This window comes from Choloepus didactylus, chromosome 18, assembly GCF_015220235.1.
Source record: "Choloepus didactylus isolate mChoDid1 chromosome 18, mChoDid1.pri, whole genome shotgun sequence".
In the NCBI taxonomy this organism is placed as follows: domain Eukaryota; kingdom Metazoa; phylum Chordata; class Mammalia; order Pilosa; family Megalonychidae; genus Choloepus; species Choloepus didactylus.
The window spans coordinates 46,321,877-46,341,274 of NC_051324.1; the positions used below are offsets into that span (position 1 = coordinate 46,321,877).

General features: G+C 38.6%; 1 protein-coding gene and 1 pseudogene across 3 annotated transcripts in view; both read left to right on the plus strand.

The window, feature by feature from the left end:
- The first annotated feature begins 1,002 nt into the window (after positions 1-1,002).
- Positions 1,003-19,398, plus strand: part of ZNF652 (zinc finger protein 652) — a 101,391-nt gene continuing 82,995 nt past the window's right edge. For 2 of the 3 annotated variants that reach the window (XM_037808187.1, XM_037808184.1), the window contains exon 1: positions 1,003-1,362. The gene's annotated coding sequence lies outside the window, so the exon portion shown is untranslated. Of the gene's footprint in view, positions 1,363-2,548; positions 2,788-19,398 lie in introns of all 3 variants that reach the window. The other variant, XM_037808186.1, reaches the window with a different exon arrangement.
- Positions 16,695-18,290, plus strand: LOC119514741 (annotated as a pseudogene).

Below are 19,398 nucleotides of genomic sequence, written 5' to 3' on the forward strand. Positions count from 1 at the left end.
ACCCTGAGTTGCTGCCTCAGGCCTCTCTGCCCCAGGCCTTTACCCTGAAACATTCATTTCCCCTCTCTGTATCCCGAGCACTTTCCATTATGGAGACACTCTCTTGGCTCTGAACTTAGATAAATACTACCTTGTTAGCTAACAGTACCATTAATTATATAAATGATTAATAGCTAATTAGTCATAATGCTGTAATACTTATAATGGAGGCTTCCTTTCTTGTAGCAGCTCTATGTCTCAAACACACATACACACACACACACACACACACACACACACACACACATCTCCCCTAAGCCTGGCCAAGGAATTTCCTATTCCTTATTCCTGGGACAAGTGGGGCTCTAAATTACCACTTTGGCAATCTCTAAATTTCTCCAAGATAAATTAGCGGTCCCATTTATCTTGTGAATGACCACTATTGCTTGTATTTTGCCTCCTTTATTTCTGTTCTCTGTAGCTCACACTTCCCACCCCACCCCCGGTACCAAGAACGCCAGCAGTCAGATTTTGTTTTACTTTATTTCAAAATCAAACGTTCTTTCAATTTCCAAATCTCACTTCGGCTCACTTTTCTACTTCCGACCCCTCTCTTCGCTTCACCTTTCCATAATCCTAACCCGCCCCCTGTTTTAGGGAATCCCACACCCTCTACTCGTAGCACCCTCCCACTCTACGTTTTGGCTTCGTTTCAGCAACCCCGCCCCCGACCCAAGAAAAGAGGCGCGCATGCGCAGTCCGAGGCTTTACCTGGGCACTAGGGAGTGGGAGGAGTGGGAGGGGGCGGGGGCGAAGCCCGGAGTCGGCAGTTAGCTGGGCGGCGGAACGCTCACAAAGTGGCAAGAGGGAGAAAAGGTGCGCCACAGCCAGCCCCGAGGGGCTGCGCATGCGCGCTGCCCTTTCCAGTGGCCAGGATGCCGGGGTGGGGGGCGGGCGGAGGGAGGTGTCGGGATCCTGTTGGGCGGGGGGGCCAGCGAAGGAAGGGGCCGCGGGCGCGCGCGCGCGCTCTCGCCGCCGCTCGCCCTCTGTCCTGTCCCCCTCTCCTCACACACATCCACACACGCACACCCTCTCCCCTGCCTCCCTCCCCGCGCGCCGCCCGCCCCGCTGGCCCCGCTCGCCCTCGCGCGCTCGGAAGGGAGTCGCGAGACGTCGGAGCCGCGGCCACGTAGCGCTGCGGCGGCGGCGGCGGCGGCCGAGGCCGGGTCTAAGGAGCGGCCCTGAGGACAGACGTTGGGCAGGGGGGAGGGGCCGGCCCGGCCGGCGGTTGTTACTCGAGCGCCGCGGCTGCAGGCCCCCCGCCGCAGGGATGGACCGCCGAGGCGGCGGTCGGGGCGGCGGAGGCGGAGGCGGCCGGCCCGGGTGAGTAGGGGCCCTTTCCCCACCATGCACACGCCGCAGTCGCGGCTTCGCTCCCGGCTGCAGCCCTTCCTTTCCGCCGCCCGCCGGGTCGGGCCGGGCTCTGGGGGCCGGGTTAACCCTTTGCTCTGGCAGCTGCACGCAGTAGGCCGGAGCAGCCCCCATCCGGTGGGGAGGCCCCGGCCGCTTGGCTTATCTGGCACCGAGGTTGGGTCGGGGGCGTCTCGCTTCTGCCCTTTCGCCCCCTTTCTCCTGGACCCAGGTTTGGTTGCAGTTCTGCAGCCAGTCCGCTTGTCCCGAGGCCTGAGGGGAGGCTGAGGTTGCACGGGTTAGCGGGCCGGGGGGAGGTTTGCGTCGGACCTCCTGCAAGCATTCTCTTGCCCTGCAGCTGGTGGCTTGCACCCACTGCCTCCCCCGCCTTGCGGTTGCGCCTAAACCTCCAAACCTCGGGAGTATTGTGCCGCCAGGAGATAAAATGTATCTAACGTACACCCACCACCAGCAGCCCAACACTCACCCCAAGGGGTAATACAGCCCTTTCTCCACCCCCACCTCCTGCCCTCCAATCAGGCTCTACTTAAGATTCTTAGATCGGAGACACTGAAGGTGGTGACACCCCCGTTACATCTCTACATAACATGTTCATTATCGAGGGATGTCTTCTGTAGACAAGATAAATGCCCCTGCCTCACCCTCGAAGTCCGTCTTTACGATTTCAGATCCCATATGCTCTTTTTTGGAGAGGCCAGTCTTTGATCGCATTTAGTACATCCCTCCCCTCCAACACACACACAGACACACATACGTAGACACACACTTCCTGATTGCCAGCAGCCCGTCATCGTGAATCTATTGTCAAGAATGGTTTGTGCCAGTCAAAGGAATGTGCCTTTGCCTTTAGAAAAGGGTGCTTTCCACAATCATATTTTCAGATGTCCCTAAGTGAGTCTGTCTTGGATTCCCCACAGATTGTCTTCATGTCCAATTATGAAGTATTATAGTATTTCCCTTGTATGCATCTCCCATGGACTTTCAGTAATAGCTAAGTGAATTTTTTTTCCAGTTTATCTAAATACATATGGTGTGTGGGAATTTCATATATTGTTGTGGTGTGTAATGTCTACATGTCAAGACATAGTAAATAAATAGAATAGTATTTTGGAAAGAATGTATGTGTGTTTTTTCCCAGAGGATGGCCAGGCCTGTATTATTCTGGGAATGGCAAAAACAGCACATGCTTTGTTGACAACACGTGTATGCTTAAGGAATGAAGAGCTGCTGTTGCTGGGATGTGTGAGTGCATGTGCTGAATGCAGGTGATGTGCCCAAGTGGGGCTGAATTGTGCAAGGGGAGCCTGTACTGTGACTGTCAGCGCTGGCAGCCTGGCTGTTTGTATCAGAACTTGCACAAGCATTCGCATACTGCCTGTGAGTATAATTTTGTTTAAAATGTTCACTGCTAAGTTTTAGTGATCCTGGAAGTACTCTTCAGCGGTTCTTAACCTTTCTTTGGGGTCATGGAAAATTTAGGGCCCACTTCTCAGTGAAATAGACACAATTTCTTAGCAGCTATAGTTGTCTTAAGCAGGTCCTGGGACCTTGGGTTAGTAAGGTCTATGTTATGCAAAAGTGAAAGGAACTTGAGTTTTGTGTTTTGTTTTGATTTTTCTTAAGTATTGGTGTTACTTTGGTGCTGAGCCATAAACAGCAAAGTAGATGATGTGTCTGTCCTTGTGTTTTGTTCTTTGAGTACAGTGAGTTAGGTATTTGTAAGGTATCATTTCACAGTCTTCCTGTAAAAAGCAGATGTGTATGAGAGTCTCAGAAAAAGTTAAAACTGGAGTTAAAATCTATGTTTGAATTTGACCAGTTGATAATGTGTGTTCCTTACATTGTATTCTAAAGGTAACAGTTTCAACAGAGAGTAAATGGCCTGTTTTATAATGCCATTAGGAATTACAATGTGTTGGTTGAGGTTGATCTTTTAAAAGAAGGCTTTATCATTTTCACAGTAGAGCTTTTAATTGTAGGTAGGGAATTTAGTTTCCATGTTTAGAATCTAGAAGTAGGAATGAACATTGCACCATTTTACCACTAAACGGGATAAATATCAGCTACTTTTGTTTAAATTACTCTGCACCCAGCTTTTGCCTTTTGATAATATTTCAGTTGAGACATTTATTCCAGCTTGTGGTAGTGTTGTGATGGGCAATGACATGAAATAAACACAGACCCAACACTCTTGCAGCAAGAATATAAGTATTCTCACAATATTTTTCAGGTAAAGAATCCTTCAAGGTTTAATTCTTTTTTTTTTTTTTTTTGCGGTTTTTTGGGGGGGGCGGTTCTGAGAGGCTAAGGAATTCATGGTATTAACAGCTCTTGGGAAGGCAGGGGAGCCTTGGAATCTTGCACAGAACCTGTTCCACACACCTGAACAATAGCATTTATTCTAATAATTATGCAGTGTACCCTATGAAGTTTGAGGGCATGCTGAGGTTGCAAATATTGCTTTTTTTAAAAAAAAATTACCTAATAAACATGCTTGAAGTGGCTTCTATTACAGGCTCTATTGTTTCATGTCACGTCTGAAGTTTTATTGTTGGAAATTATTTGCCTATCCTAAACCAAAACCATTTCAAAGTTGCAAATATGTTATTTTGTCAGCATAGTATAGGAATATACCATTAAAATCTCAGGGGACAGCGTGCCTCCTTGGTTTAATATTGGAGAACCTCTTCTAACCAGTCACTTGCCTAAACACCCACACACCACAGAGGAGCTGATCATATAACAGGTATGGCTGTGACAAAGCATTCTCTATGCCAGATTCAGAGCTTGGAAGCCGGAAAACAATTGCATAGCAGTGAAACACTTGAGGACTAGTGGTGCCAGCAGTTCACTGTCATTAATATAAACAGTTTGCTTTAGTTTCTTCGACACTCTTCTTCAGACACCCTTCCCTTAGGAGGTTTCAGATCAGCAGCTCCTACTCAAGGGAAACAGCACCTACTTTCGGCAACTGTGGCCTCAAGATCTGATTCATGACACCCAGAGCTGTTTCCATTTCTGCTCTAAGTATGGGAAGTAATCTTGTAGTGTGGTAAGAAAATACTTTTCAAGTCTGTAAAAAAAAAAAAAGTTGATTAGTAATGCTACTGATGTGATTTTTGTTTTTGAATCTCTGAAGCCTGTCGAAGTAAACCATAACCTGAACTATTAAAAGAAAACAAACAAAACAAACACCCTTTTCTCAAGGGTTTTTAAGTAATTTTACAAAAAAAAAAAATGTGAATATATGCCTGAGTTTCATTTCCCTTTTTCTAAAAATTTAGTTGCGAGACAGCCAAAGTGGGGTGGGGGGCAAGGGGGGGTGAATTCTCTTGTATTTTGAACCGTATTTTGGAACTAGTTATTCTAAAGGAGGTGACTGCATTTCCTTGTCAGGAACTCTTGGGTCTTGTGTTACAGTGTTAGGTATGATATTTTCTCAGCTGTAGTCATCGTTTCAGATAGTTAGCCCTTGAATTTACCTTGAGAGCGGTGAATTGGTGTTGCAGTTAGTGACTTTCACTGAAGAGGATCAGGAAGACAGTTCTTTGGATCCAGGCAGAAATAGGTTTGAATCCCATCTCCACCATTTACTGGCTTCCTGGCATTTCACGAGTCACCTTGACCTCCCTGGCCTCAATTTCCTGATCAGCAGAATGGGATTTGTTAGGAGGATTAGAAATGATGTATTCAAGCATCAATATGTACATATTTGGGACTCAATAAATGGTAGGACACTGGGGATATGAGAGTGAAACTACAGATCATTTTGGTTTATGACAAGATTTATAGGTTTGGAGTTGTGATCTGCATATTTTCATTTGGGCAGATTTGGGAATGAGAAAATTGCACGTATTTGATTTGGAGTCTTACAGGTGCACTGTGCTTATTGGAACTTGGATTCGTTGCTGTATGGCTGGCTGAACTTGGTGGAAACAATAAAACTTAGCTCCAAATTCTACAGTTACCCCCAGTCTGTGCTTGTTTAAGCCTATTCAGAGCTTATGTTGTGAAAGGGGTGTTTTAGGACATTAACTTATCTCAGTGAGTTCTGTGTACAGAGTTGAATCACGTGCAAAGCTTTGTGTAAATTTTCATGGTTAATGCAAACCATAAAGTGTTTGGTAGAATCATTGGAGAAATCAGATGCTTATTTTAGTTAATCTGTTTGTTATCTTTGATTTTTAAAAATACTTATGAACATTTTCTCCTGTAGAATTCCCATTGCCTTTCTCAGGTTTGTTATTAGGGCTATAGGTTTGAGTGCCTTAGACATTTTTATTTTGGGGAAAGAAAGAAAAGCAAGGTCCCTTTTCCTGTCAAATTTTATCAACTCTCTGCTTTAAGCCTATCGATTGTATGTGTAGTTCCTGCCCTTGTTTTTCAGACAGAAAGGCAGTTTTATGGTAAAATGTGACATTGCCTTTTTCCTTTTTTGAGCATAGTGTAGTTTAAGAGATTGATTTCTTTGAAAAGTAGATCCAAGAACCTGTATACTGCTGTACTCAGTGCATACAGCTTTTAAAATAGAATTTCTTGGGTTACTATCGAATTAAATTATGATGTCCATTTTCAGTTATTGTGATAAATCTGCAAGGCCACAAGAATTACCTAGACATTTTTCAGTTAAGATACACGTCAGGAATTCATTAGATTTTACCTCAAAGGAATCCTTGTTTTCTTCTATTATTGAGTGTCCTTGGGACTTGTCCATCAGTGGAATCATCACTAGTATTGGATTGCTGATAAAGAGGAATTGGCAAGTAATGGTCTTTGACTTGGATTTTTCAGAACATTTGAAAAAACTTAATCTTGGCCAGCATGTGAGTAATAATAATAGCACTTAATGCTTTGTGAGCTTAGAATGACTAAACACAAACTTTAGGTGATTGAGTTAGGTGTTTTTTTCTCAACTCTAGTGCGTTTTGCTAAGTAAACTTTTTGTTGTGGGGAGCAGTGGGGTGTGAGGGGAGGCAGGGAAGTGGGGAGCTTTTATTTTTTAACTATTGTTTTTTTCTGGTCCACTAAAGTCAAGTAGGCTAGCAGATTAACTGGTTGCTTCTGTCAGTTTCTTGATAAACTAGTTAGTGTATGGTGAGAGAAGGGATTGTTGGAAGAGAACAGAAATGGAAATGATGCAAAGAATGGCATCATAGCCTGATTTCTTGGTTTAACTATGCCTTTGGCATCAGAGGTTTATGACTCTTAGTTGGGTTTCGCAAAGATATATGGCGTTGTGTGGTTCCTTTTGCCTTTAATGCTAGTGCAGAATATGGTCTTCAGCTTTGGAATTTTGATTCAGTTTTGGCATGCAGTAGATTGTTACTGTGCGACCTGCAAAAATGAGATTTATAACCAGGCCTTACAAATTGTTCTCACCCTTTTCTTAATATCAGTGGCCTTTGAACATTGAAATACATGGTTAAATGTTTATTTTTTTGTAGGGGGAGAGTCTGTGTTTGTGATCTCAATTTTACAGAAAAAGCTGTATGTTTTCCCCATTCCTCTTAAGGCTGTGATCGAAATATTTGAAATTACCTTGCTGAGAGATCCTCATTGTAGGGAGCCCTACACTTTTATTTTTAGCATGCACAGTCATTTAAATTAAAATTAACTCAGCAAAAGTTTGGAAACAGCCTAAATGTCCATCGGTATAGAATTGGTTAATTGGGTAGGGTATATTCATACAATAGAACAGTATTATATAGCTGCAAAAGAGAACGAGGAAACTCATTATATATTGCTTTGGAAACATGTCTAACATACAGTGTTAATGAAAAAACAATGTGCAGAGCACTGCATAAAGTGTACTACTGTTTGTATAAAAAGTTTGAGTGTGAGAGAGACTATATTTGGGTATTTTCCTGTTTCCATAAAAAAACTCTATAAGAGCACATAAGAAACTAATAGTATTTGGTTGTCTGTTGGGAGGGCGAACTGGATGCCTGAGGAACCAGGGTTGGAGGAAGATGTATAATTAAAAAAAAATTTTTTTTTTGTTAGAGTAGTTGTGTGTTTACAGAACAATCATGCATAAAATACAGGATTCCCATATACCAACCCACCACCACCACCTTGCCTCAGTGTGAAACATTTGTTACAATTGATGATGGCACATTTATGAAATTGTACAGTTTTTTTTAACAGTAATTACCTTTGTTACAGTTGATGAAAGATTATTAAAATAGTACTATTAACTGTTGTCCATAGTTCACATTAGGTTTATTTTTTCCCCATATACCACCCTATTATTAGTACCTTATAAGTGTCAGACATTTGTTATAATTCATGAAAGAACATTCTTATACTTGTATTATTAGCTGTAGTGTGCAAGAGTTCACTGTGTTATACAGTCCTGTTTCATCTTTTAATTTTTATTCTAGTAACATATACGACTACCCTTTTAACCACATTCACCTATGTAATTCAGTGCTGTTATTACACTCCCAACAATGTGCTACCAACACCACCATCCATTTCCAAACCTTTACAATCAACCTACATAGAAATTTTGTATAAATTAAGCATCCACTTGAGATGTATACTTTTTTAAAAAGTAAATTTTTTATTAAAGTAGAACAAAACATGTAGAAAAGTAGAGAAATCATGAGTGTACAGCTTGATGAATTTTCTCTTGTAACCAGCACCTAGAACAAGGACTAGATTATTAACATCCCAGAAGCCTTGTGTCCTTTCTCAGTTACTCCTCCCTAAAGGTTACCACTGTTCAGTTTTTTCACCATGGATTAGCTTTGCCTGTTTTTTTAATTGTATATAAATGAAATACAGTATGTACTTGTTGCATCTGGCTTCTTTAGCTTGAGATTGTGTTTATGAGATTCACCTATATTTCTGCGTGTAACAATTTGTTTATTCTTATATAATATTCCCTTGTATGAATTTATTGTAATTTATTTGTCCCTTCTGTTGTTATTGGACATTTGGGTTGCTTCCAGTTTTTGACTATAATGAATAATGCTGTTCTGTTCATTGTATATTCTTTTATATTGAACATTTTTGACCCATGTGGATGTATATCTGTTAAATAATTTTTTTATATTTAAAAATATATCCTCCAACTGAACCATAGGAAAATTGTAATGTACTATTTTAAAATAAATATTTTAAAATAAATATTGAATATTTGGTGGGACAAAATAATTTCAAACCATTTTTTTTTTAGCACGTTCTCAAGGACCCAGTTTGGATTTTCACAGAATTAAGAGAATTCCCAAGTCAACAAATCCTGTATTCTTTTATCCTAAAATAAGTGTGGTTAAATATGATGGAAAATGTCTTAAAAATAATTACAATATCTGAAATATTTGTTTTTGTAATGATCAATATTTCTTTTGCTGTCTCAGTTCATAATATTAAAATCATAACCCTTTCTGCATTGCTAAGTATTAAAAATATTTTATTTAATGTAATTTTTATAACACTGTATATTTAAACTTCTTTGGAAACCCAAGGATCTGAACAAAATGCAACATGAGAAAACTTACTTAAAATATAGTTAACCTTTTTTGTTTTTAATATTTTGAAATTTGGTAGACCTGTCAACCAGTGATTGATGGAATGTAGTTATATGTAACCATGCACTTTAATAACTATAGAGGCATCATCACTTCTATTAAAACTGCATTTGATCTTTTTTTTTGGCTTTAATTCCAGTAATGTCATTTTTCCTCTCTTTTTGCCCAAACATGGAACTAAGATTAACGTGTAGATCTGTGAAGCAGTGGTTCTCAGTCAGGCGATTTTGCCCTCCTGGGAACATTTGGCAATGCCCAGAGACCTTTTTGGTTGTCATGACTATGCGTGGGTCTGTGCTGATGGCATCCAGTGAGTAGAGGCCAGGGATGCTGCTACGCGTCCTGTAGTCCTCAGGACAGCGCCACAACAAGGAAGTAGCTGGTCCAAAATGTCAGTAGTGCCGAGGTTGAAAAATCCTGCTGTGAAGCAACTGGTGACTAAACTGAGGCTTGTAGGCAAGTAGCAATTTTAGCATTGACCTTGTTAGATTTCATACATGAAGCTTATTTATAGTTTATTTGTTTACAGAAGAAATAAACTAGGTGGTTTTCTAAATGCTAGTAGGATTTTAAATATGAAAACTGATTTTAGTATAAGTTTTAGTAGATGAGTAATTTTTTTTAAATAGTCTATTTATAGTCCCCTAGTGGGTAAAACCAAATTATGTTAGTATATAGCTGTTATCTAAAAGATAAGTCTCGGAGGAAAAAAGTCCTTATATATATTACGTGGCAAAGACTAAAGGGTATAATTTTTTTATTTGTATTTATTTATTTTTTAACTCAGTTATACTGAGGTATATTCACATACCATATAGTCATCCATGGTGTACAATCAGCTGTTCACAGTACCATCGTATAATTGTGGTCTCATCACCCCAATCTATTTTTGAACATTTTCTTTACACCAGAAAGAATAAAAATAAGAATAAAAAACGAAAGTAAAAAGAACACCCAAATCATCCCCCCATCCCACCCCAATCTTCATGTAGTCCCTGTCCCCATTTTACTACTCATCCATTCTTACACTGTGTAAAAGGAGTGTGAACCACAAGGTTTTCACCGTCACACTGTCAAGGGGTATAATTTTTAAAAAAGCAGATGGATCTCTACTTTTGTGATCTTAATTACAATCTTGCATTGCTCTAAAGGAAAATATTTGGTTGTTTGACAGAATGTATTTAAATCTTATGTGGTATAATAAGCTTTTAAAAAAAGCTTACTGAGTGAGAAAATGTTTCAATTACATTTAGAAAATATATGCTTAGTAGAAAGAAATTATTTGATTTCAATCTGCTAATTCTGTCAGATTGTGGTAAAGAATATATAAACTTCTGCATCTCTGACTTGTCAGGCTTTTAATCAATATCCAAAAGATAGTTTTTTCTGCCTTCCCATATCTCCTCAATCCTTTTGCTACCCAAATGGAAAGTTAGATACATAGTGTTTTCTTTAAAGATGACCAGGTGGTTCACCGGGTACTAAAAGACATGTTGACAGAAGGCAACAATTGCAGGATTGGATTGTTCTTAGTCTAGAACTGTTGTTTATTTAATTCCTGTAGCAGTGTTTCCCAAGTTTTGTCCATGATCCACAGTAAGAGGCAGTGAGGGCATGCCCACCCAAGTTTTCTCCCATCCACATCCACACCCAAACTGAAACAAAAGCTTCACAAAACACTACTTACCCTTGCTATCTGTGAGGCAGTCTGTTATTTTTCATTCTGTTCTATTTCGTTTAGAAAAAAAAATTGCTTTGAGATGGGCAGTTTGAAAATCACTGCCTCAAACTGTGCTTAACAAAAATGATTTGCTTGTAATAGATACGAAATAAATGCTTATTGGATTAAATAAACAAGAGAGAGATGAAATTGAAAGCTTTGCTTAGAGGTTTGGGTTTACTAAAAATCTAAGAAGTGTTGCCTGAAGAAAATCATTTTATTTACGACCTTTCTCCATATAGACGAGTAAAACTTAAAAGATCTGAATCTCTGGAATGATAAAGTTTGGTTGGTCTTCTGAGAGGTAGTACACCTACTGTTGCTTTACACACACAAATATGCACACACACATTCTACCTGTTTATTCATTATGATAGGTGGAACTGAGACCATTAATGATATGAAGAAAGAGATTTTTAAAACTCTATAGTATAACCTTTACAGAGCTTGGTTTAAACAGTGTGTAGTGTTTACAGGATAAAAATACAGCAAAAACTCAATAGTAACATTTACTTCTCTGCAAAAAATCAGACTCTGGACTTGGGGCTGTATTTGAGAGACAGTTCTGTCAGAAAAACAATGAGCAGAGCATGGTTTGCCAAAAATTGTCTTTCATTTCTGTACCAAATGTATATACTATGTGTATGTTATGTATGTATTTATTTAACAAGCTTTGCATAGCACTTACCATTTAATCCTCATAATAACCGTTTGAGGTAGGTATTATTATTAGCCCCATTTAACCAATAGGAAAATTGAGGCATAGTGAGGTTATGTAAGTTGGCCAAGTTGAAAATGTTCTTTTATTGACAATGAGATTTTATAAGAGAAGGTCCATTGAACCATTTTATTTTACTAATTGAAAAAAAATTTTAAAGTAGAATTTAAAATCCATCTTTTTTTTTTGTATTCTAAGGAAGTTCTGACTTTTAGAAACCAGAGGCTGAGTAAATCATTTGTTTTATTTTTCAAATTATCGTACAGTGAAATCAACTTTTTGGTGTACGTGCAGTTGTATGAATTTTAGCACAGGTATAGATTTGTGTAATCACCACCACAGTCAGGATATAGAATAGTTCCATCACCCCAAAACCCCCCTGGTGTTGTCCCATTTCATTCACACCTTCCCTGTACCCTCCGCCCTGGCAACCATTGATCTGTTACCGATCACTATAGTTTTTTCTTTTGGAGAATGGTTATGTAAATGAACTCATACGGTATATAACCTTTGAAGCTGGCTTCTGTCACTCGGCATAATGCCATAATGCCTTTGAGAGTCGTCCAAGTTTTTGTGGGTATCAACAGTTTTGTTCTTTTTATTGCTGAGCAGTATTCCATTGTGTGGATGTGCCACAGATTGCTTATCCATTCGCCAGTTGAAGGATATCCAATTTGTTTCCAGTTTTTGGTTATTATGAATAGAGCCGTAATAAACATTTGTGGGCAGGTTTTTGTGTGAACATAGGTGTCATTTCTCTAGGATAAACACCTAGGAGTGGGATTGCTGGGTCACATGGTAAGTGTATGTAAGAAACCACCAAAATGATTCCAGAGCAGGTGTACCATTTTGCATCCTCAACAGCAGTGTACGAGAATCCCAGTTGTTCTGCATCCTCATCAGCACTTGATATTGTCAGTATTTTAAAAAAGTAGAGCTATTTTATAGATTGATTGAAATATTTTGTAAAATACTTGACAAAAACAGCATGTGTAGCCCTAAAATAGTTCAACTGAATCTTAGGGTCTGCAACGGCAACTGAGCAAGTAGCAGCAGTGACTCTGCTGCTGAGGACAGGAGAGGGTGTTGGTGTGCCTGGCTCCACTCTTTAGAAGGCTGTGTGATGTTGGAGCTCCACAGTCCAGGCCCAATGTTGGGGACACAGGGAAGGCTGATGGGTAATAATGCTTGGGCAGGTACGCTGTCCTGAATAATGTGGTCAGGGCCATGACTACATGGGGTCAGTATTTTTATTTTGAGCTTTATAATTAGATGCCTGGGTACTAGGCCCAGCTCTGCTATCAGGTACCTAGTTGCTGACCTTAGAGAGCCATTTTGTGAGTCTCTGTTTCTTTGTCTCTCATATTGTAGGGTTATGGTGAATGGGTTATAAGTTCTCTTGAAGCTCCCAAATTCATGGAAAAAGGAGGAAAGATAAATCCTTGCCAAGAGGACAGATTTTTATTTGCTTGTACAAAAAAGTCTGTTGACTCATCTTTCAGCTAAAGTAGAAATACTATCAGCAATATATATATATAAATGGAATCCATGTAAAATAACTTGTATATGTAAATATAGATTGGACTTTGGACTTTGGAGCTAAACACAATAATACGGAGATTATGTGTGTTCTTTCTATAAACTAAAAATATAGCTAAAGTTGCAGTGAACATTGACAATGTAGAGTCTTTTGGCTCATGGTTGATGTTTTTATAATATAACTATCTTTTAGCTTTCCTAGAGTAATAATTTACAGTAAGTTTAATCACAAACATTTTGCCATTTTCTATGTCGTGATTAAGGGATCTTTTCAAAAAAATTTTTCATTTTTAGGTCCTTAATGTCTTATTTGGGAGTGAAGCAAATTTCTTTGATATAGCAGTAAAAAAGAATAACTTTATCTTTCTTCTAAAAAATTATACATGCTTATTTTAAAACCACTTAAGGATTACAGAAAAATATAAAGAAAAAATAAAGTATCCCTTTTCCTACTTTTATCTCTATCTGGAGGTGCAATCATTATCGCTATTCCAATAAACATCCTTCAAACATCTCCCTCACAATATGAGTGCACATATGCGTACATGAATGTACGTAGTTTTACGTGAGTGGGATTGCATGCTCTCATTCCCACATGTTCTTTAACCTGTGTTTTTTTTTCATGTGCACATATTTCTATGTCAGTTTATATAATCTATATCACAGTTTGGATGGCTACATACTATGTCAGCATCTGTGAGTACTATTATTTATGTTCCAAATTTTTTTATTATAATAAATAAAGCTATAATGAATGTCCTTGTACACACATCTTTTTATAGTTGTGAATTCTTCAACAGCTGGGTTTGAAAATATGCACACTTCACGCTTAGGAAAATAGTGCTGACTGCTCCAAGGAACGTTGTTCCGTTTTCACATAGCATTGTATATGTAAGCTGTAGTTGGCCATGCCAGTTAATGTCAGAAGTCAGTCAGGTTATCTTGACATGAGCCAGTTTGGGATTTAAGCCATAAAACATATTTACATATGTTTGTAAATGGTCCTGGTGAAAAAAATTCAGCATATTTGCAAATTGATAGCCATAAACCTGAGAATCTTTAAAAATACCAAAGCTTAAAAAAGCAAAGTCAGTTTAAAAAAAAAAAGTCACTTTTAGGAAAAATAATTTATAAAGCAGGCCATGGTTTTGATTCAAAAAAAACCTTTTAATAAAAGTGATTATAACTGAATATGTGTTATTCCACTAAGACTTCTTTAAAAAAGAAATTTTTTATTTTGAGATAATTTTAGATCTTCAGAAAAGTTCCAAAGAGAGTACCCGTATACTCCTTACCCAGTTTCCCCTATTGTTAACGTCTTACAGAACCATGGTGTGTTTCTCAAAACCACAAAACCAACCCTGGTGTATTACTACTAACTAAACTCCAGATTTTATCTGCATTTCACCAGTGTTTCCACTTCAATTCTTTTTCTATTTGGAAGTATCTTAAATCAAGCTTTTAAATTCTGTACTTAAGCCTGAATATCTGTTCTTAGATTTATTTTACTCATAATATATATTCTGTATATACCATATACAATATATACAATATATAATGTATCTAGATCTCTGTATTTGTTTAAACAAATGTAAGTTATCTTTGACATTCATATCTCTGAAAGTTGTCTTTGGACATTCACAGACAGTTCTGCTCTCAGGCCATTTTAAGGTAGCGTTGATGATCCTTTTCCCCACCCTTCTTGTGTTCTGTGGAGAAACATGATTCGTAGTATCTGTCAGCTCTTGTATGGTGGTACCCCTTTTTAACACAGTTCTAAGCCACTTTCTCCAGGAGCATGTGGAAAGTAGCTACCTGTTTACTAGGAAATTAACTTATCTGTTAATCAAGAATAGTAAAGAGTCTACTATACAAGCTGGTTTCACTGTCCTTGATGTCTTCTTCTGTGAGTATTTAAGTATTTGACCATTCCTAAAGCAGAAAAAGCTGCTGGCATTGGTGCAGAATATCATTGTAGATAGGGTAGTATTCGGGCTTATTTCACACTGTACTTGCTAATTAAAAGAATCCCTCCTGAGGTAAACCATAACACCCAAACTCACCGTGTTAATTTGAACTATTCCTTGAAACAGCTTAATTTATGGGAGAGGAGGAAGGAATTGGCAACATCAAGTAAATACGGATTTTTAAAATCATTTCCCCTCTAGCTTAAATGGAACTGGTAAGGATTCCTTCTGTTAGCATACCACATTTAAAAAATTTAAGTTGTTATTTATTTTTACTTTTTATTTTGAAATAATTTCAAATTTACAAGAGAGTTGCGAAAATAAAAGAAACCCCATACAGAGAACTCCCAGCATATCCCCTACTCGGATACCCAGATCCACCAACTTTCAACATTTGCCACTTCTCTCTCTCCCTTTCTCTTCTTCCCTCCCCCCTCCCTTTTTTCTTTTTTCCTTCCCTCTGTCCCTCCCTCCCTCCTTCCTTTCTCCCATCCATCCATCCATCCATCCCTCTCTCTGACCTATCTCTTTTCAGAACATTTAAGAGTAGGTTGTATATATCATGCTCCTCAAACACTTAACACTTCCATGTACATTTCCTGAGAACAAAGATACTCACTTATTTAACCATCTTCAGTACAGTTATCTAGTTCAAGAAATTTAACATTGATTTAAAGCTCACAGTCTGTATCTCAGTTTTTTCATAGGTCCCAATGTTTTTGGCCTTTTCTCCACCATTATTAGTTCTAGTCCAGGATCATGGATTGTGTTTAATTGTTATCATCTCTTGTTGCTTTTTTTTTTTTTAACTGTGGAAATATACATACAACATAAACTTTCCCATGTCAGTCACTCCCAAGTACACCATTCAGTGGGATTAATCACATTCACAATGTTGCATTCCATTCATTACCAGAACTTTTCCATCACCCCAAGAAGAAACTATACCCTTTATGCATTAATTCCCCCATTGTCCCCTACCCCTCACCCCTGATAGCCTGTACTCTATTTTTGGTCTGTACGAATTTGCATATTCTAGTTATTTCATGTAAGTGAGATAATACAATATTTGTCCTTTTGTATCTGGCTTATTTCATTCACCATGATGTCTTCAAGATTCATCTGTTTTGTAGCAGGTATTAGAATGTCATTCTTTTTATGACTGAATAATATTCCATGTTATGTATATACCACATTTTGTTTTTCCATCCTCAGTTGATGGACAGTTGGGTTGGTTCCACCTTTCGGCTATTGTGAATAATGCTGCGATGAACATTGGTGTACAGATGTCTGTCTAGGTCCCTGCTTTCACTTATTTTGGGTATATACTTGGATTGCTGAGTCACATGGTAGTCCTAAGTTTAACTTTTGAGGAAATTGTCAAACTGTTTTCTCCAACTGCTGCACCATTTTACATTCCCAACAGTGTATGAGGGTTCCTGTTTCTCCACATCCTTGTCAGCACTTGTTATTTTCTGTTTTGTTAATAGCTGTTGTAGTGGATGTGAGGTAGTACCTTGTTGTGGTTTTGATTTGCATCTTCCTAATGGCTAATGATGTTGAGCATGTTTTCATGTGCTTTTTGGCCATTCGTATATCTTTTTTTTTGGAGAAATGTCTGTCTAATCCTTTGCTCATTTCTAAATTGGGTTGTCTTTTTGTTGTTGAGTTGTAGCAGTTCTTATTAGATATATGGTTTCTAAATATTTTCTCCCATTCTGTTGGTTGTCTTTTCACTTTCTTGGTAGTGTCCTTTGAAGCACAAAGTTTCTAATTATGATGAAGTCTGATTTATTTTTTCTTTTGTCATACGTGTTATCACTATAAAGTCCAAGTCTGTTGTCTAATGCAAGGTCCTTAAAATATTTATCTGTTATCTTCTAGAAGTTTTATAATTTTAGCACTTATGTTTAGTTGATTCATTTTGTGTTAATTTTTGTATAGCATACCACATTTTTTTAAAAGAAAAAAAATCCTTTTAACCATTCTGGGAAACAAGTGAAAATGTATAAAGATAACTTGGCATTTCAGTGAGAAAACACATATTAAATCTGAAGTATACCTTCTTTTTATAGAAGCAAAGAGGAAGAAGAGGTATAGCATTTGTCGTATCTGTTAAACTAAAGAACTAAGTTGTTCAGAATATCTGTGTCTCGCACAGGGCCTTGCAATAGATGTCATGAGGAGGCATACATTTCTTTCCTTTCTCTTGATGAGCTTATAGTGGGTGAGGTGTAATTTATATTAAAATAACTTCAGTTCACCATGGTGCTTGTCAGGGGAGAGCCCTGATACAGAAGTTTAGTAGTAGGAGAACTCACTTCTGAGTAGGGTGGTCAAGAAAAACTTCAAGGAGATGGTGCATTTGAACCCGGTCTTGAAAATGGTGAGAACTTGATTACAGTGGGGAGGGATGTTCCATGTAGAAAAAAGGATGACAAAATCAAAGGTTAAGAGGTGGGAAAAGTCAAAGTGCATTTGAAATGTAGTATGAGGATATTTAGGTGGGAGAAGAGGACTTTGAGAGTTAAGATTGGAAAAGTCAGTTGGGCCCAGATGTTGGAGGACTTTTGAATGCTTTTCTAAAGAGTGGTACTTTATTCCTAGGCTCAAGAAACCAGTAGAAGTTTGTAGATAGCTATGTAATCCAAGTTCTTTAGGAAAGTTTAGGTTAGAAGATCTGTGGGTAGGGTGGTTTGAAAGAGGGAGGCAGAAGATTATTATAATAGTCTGTGTAAGCCCAGGGAGGCCAGTTCCTGCACCAGTGCCCGCCAGCGGTGGGGGTGGCCAGGCGCCACGTTGCCCCAGGAAGCAGAGGTGGCAGGGAGGTGGCGATGGGGCCAGGAATCAGGTTCAGCCCGATTTGGTGAAACTTTGGCAGAAATTAAGGAGAAAAATATCCCAGTTTTTCTTTGACATGGATAAATGTTCAGTAGGCAAATTAGAATTGACTGAATAGACTCCTGTTTTATTAGGAAGTGCAACTATGGCAGCTAGTCTCATGAATGTAGGAAATTCATTTGGCAATCCAACTAGTCCTTCAGTTAGTAGATCTAGAAACTCATCGGTGGAAGATGACGATGATGATGATGTATTTATTGACTCTGTACAACCTCCATCAATTTCTGCACCAGCAATACCTGATCAAAGAAACGTTAAATTTACACCATCAAAAAATGCATAGCAAGGAAATTATTCTGAAATTCTTCCTTCCTCAAGAGATTTCACTTCTCATAAGGGAAATAAAAGTGAGACAATTGTCATTAATGATGAAGAGGATGTAGAAACTAATCAAAGGGAAGAGAAAAAATTCTTCTAATTTTACTGAATTAATACTTCCTGGAACTAAAATCAGAACCAAAGATTTGGATTTCTCCACTTCCAGTCTTTCAAGAAGTTAAGACTAAGACTGGAGTGGGACCTTTTTTTTTTTTTTTTTTTTTTTTTTTTTTTTTATTTTTTATTTTAACAAAAAGTATATTTAAGTTCTTAATCCACACCGTACCCAAAATTGATTTCCAAATGCATTAAAGTATCAGTTACTATTTTTTTTTTTATCATCATTTTATTGAGATATATTCACATACCACGCAGTCATACAAAACAAATTGTACTTTCGATTGTTTACAGTACCATTACATAGTTGTACATTCATCACCTAAATCAATCCCTGACACCTTTATTAGCACACACACAAAAATAACAAGAATAATAATTAGAGTGAAAAAGAGCAATTGAAGTAAAAAAGAACACTGGGTACCTTTGTCTGTTTGTTTCCTTCCCCTACTTTTCTACACATCCATCCATAAACTAGACAAAGTGGTGTTTGGTCCTTATGGCTTTCCCAATCCCATTGTCACCCCTCATAAGCTACATTTTTATACAACTGTCTTCGAGATTCATGGGTTCTGGGTTGTAGTTTGATAGTTTCAGGTATCCACCACCAGCTACCTCAATTCTTTAGAACCTAAAAAGGGTTGTCTAAAGTGTGCATAAGAGTGCCCACCAGAGTGACCTCTCGGCTCCTTTTGGAATCTCTCTGCCACTGAAGCTTATTTCATTTCCTTTCACATCCCCCTTTTGGTCAAGAAGATGTTCTCCGTCCCACGGTGCCAGGTCTACATTCCTCCCTGGGAGTCATATTCCACGTTGCCAGGGAGATTCACTTCCCTGGGTGTCTGATCCCACGTAGGGGGGAGGGCAGTGATTTCACCTTTCAAGTTGGCTTAGCCAGAGAGAGAGGGCCACATCTGAGCAACAAAGAGGCATTCAGGAGGAGACTCTTAGGCACAAATACAGGGAGGCCTAGCCTCTCCTTTGCAGCAACCGTCTTCCCAAGGGTAAAACTTATGGTAGAGGGCTCAACCCATCAAACCACCAGTCCCCTATGTCTGTGGTCATGTTAGCAACCATGGAGGTGGGGTAGGCGAATACCCCTGCATTCTCCACAGGCTCCTCAAGGGGGCACTACATCTTTTTTTTTTTTTTTTTTTTCCCTTGTTTGTCTTT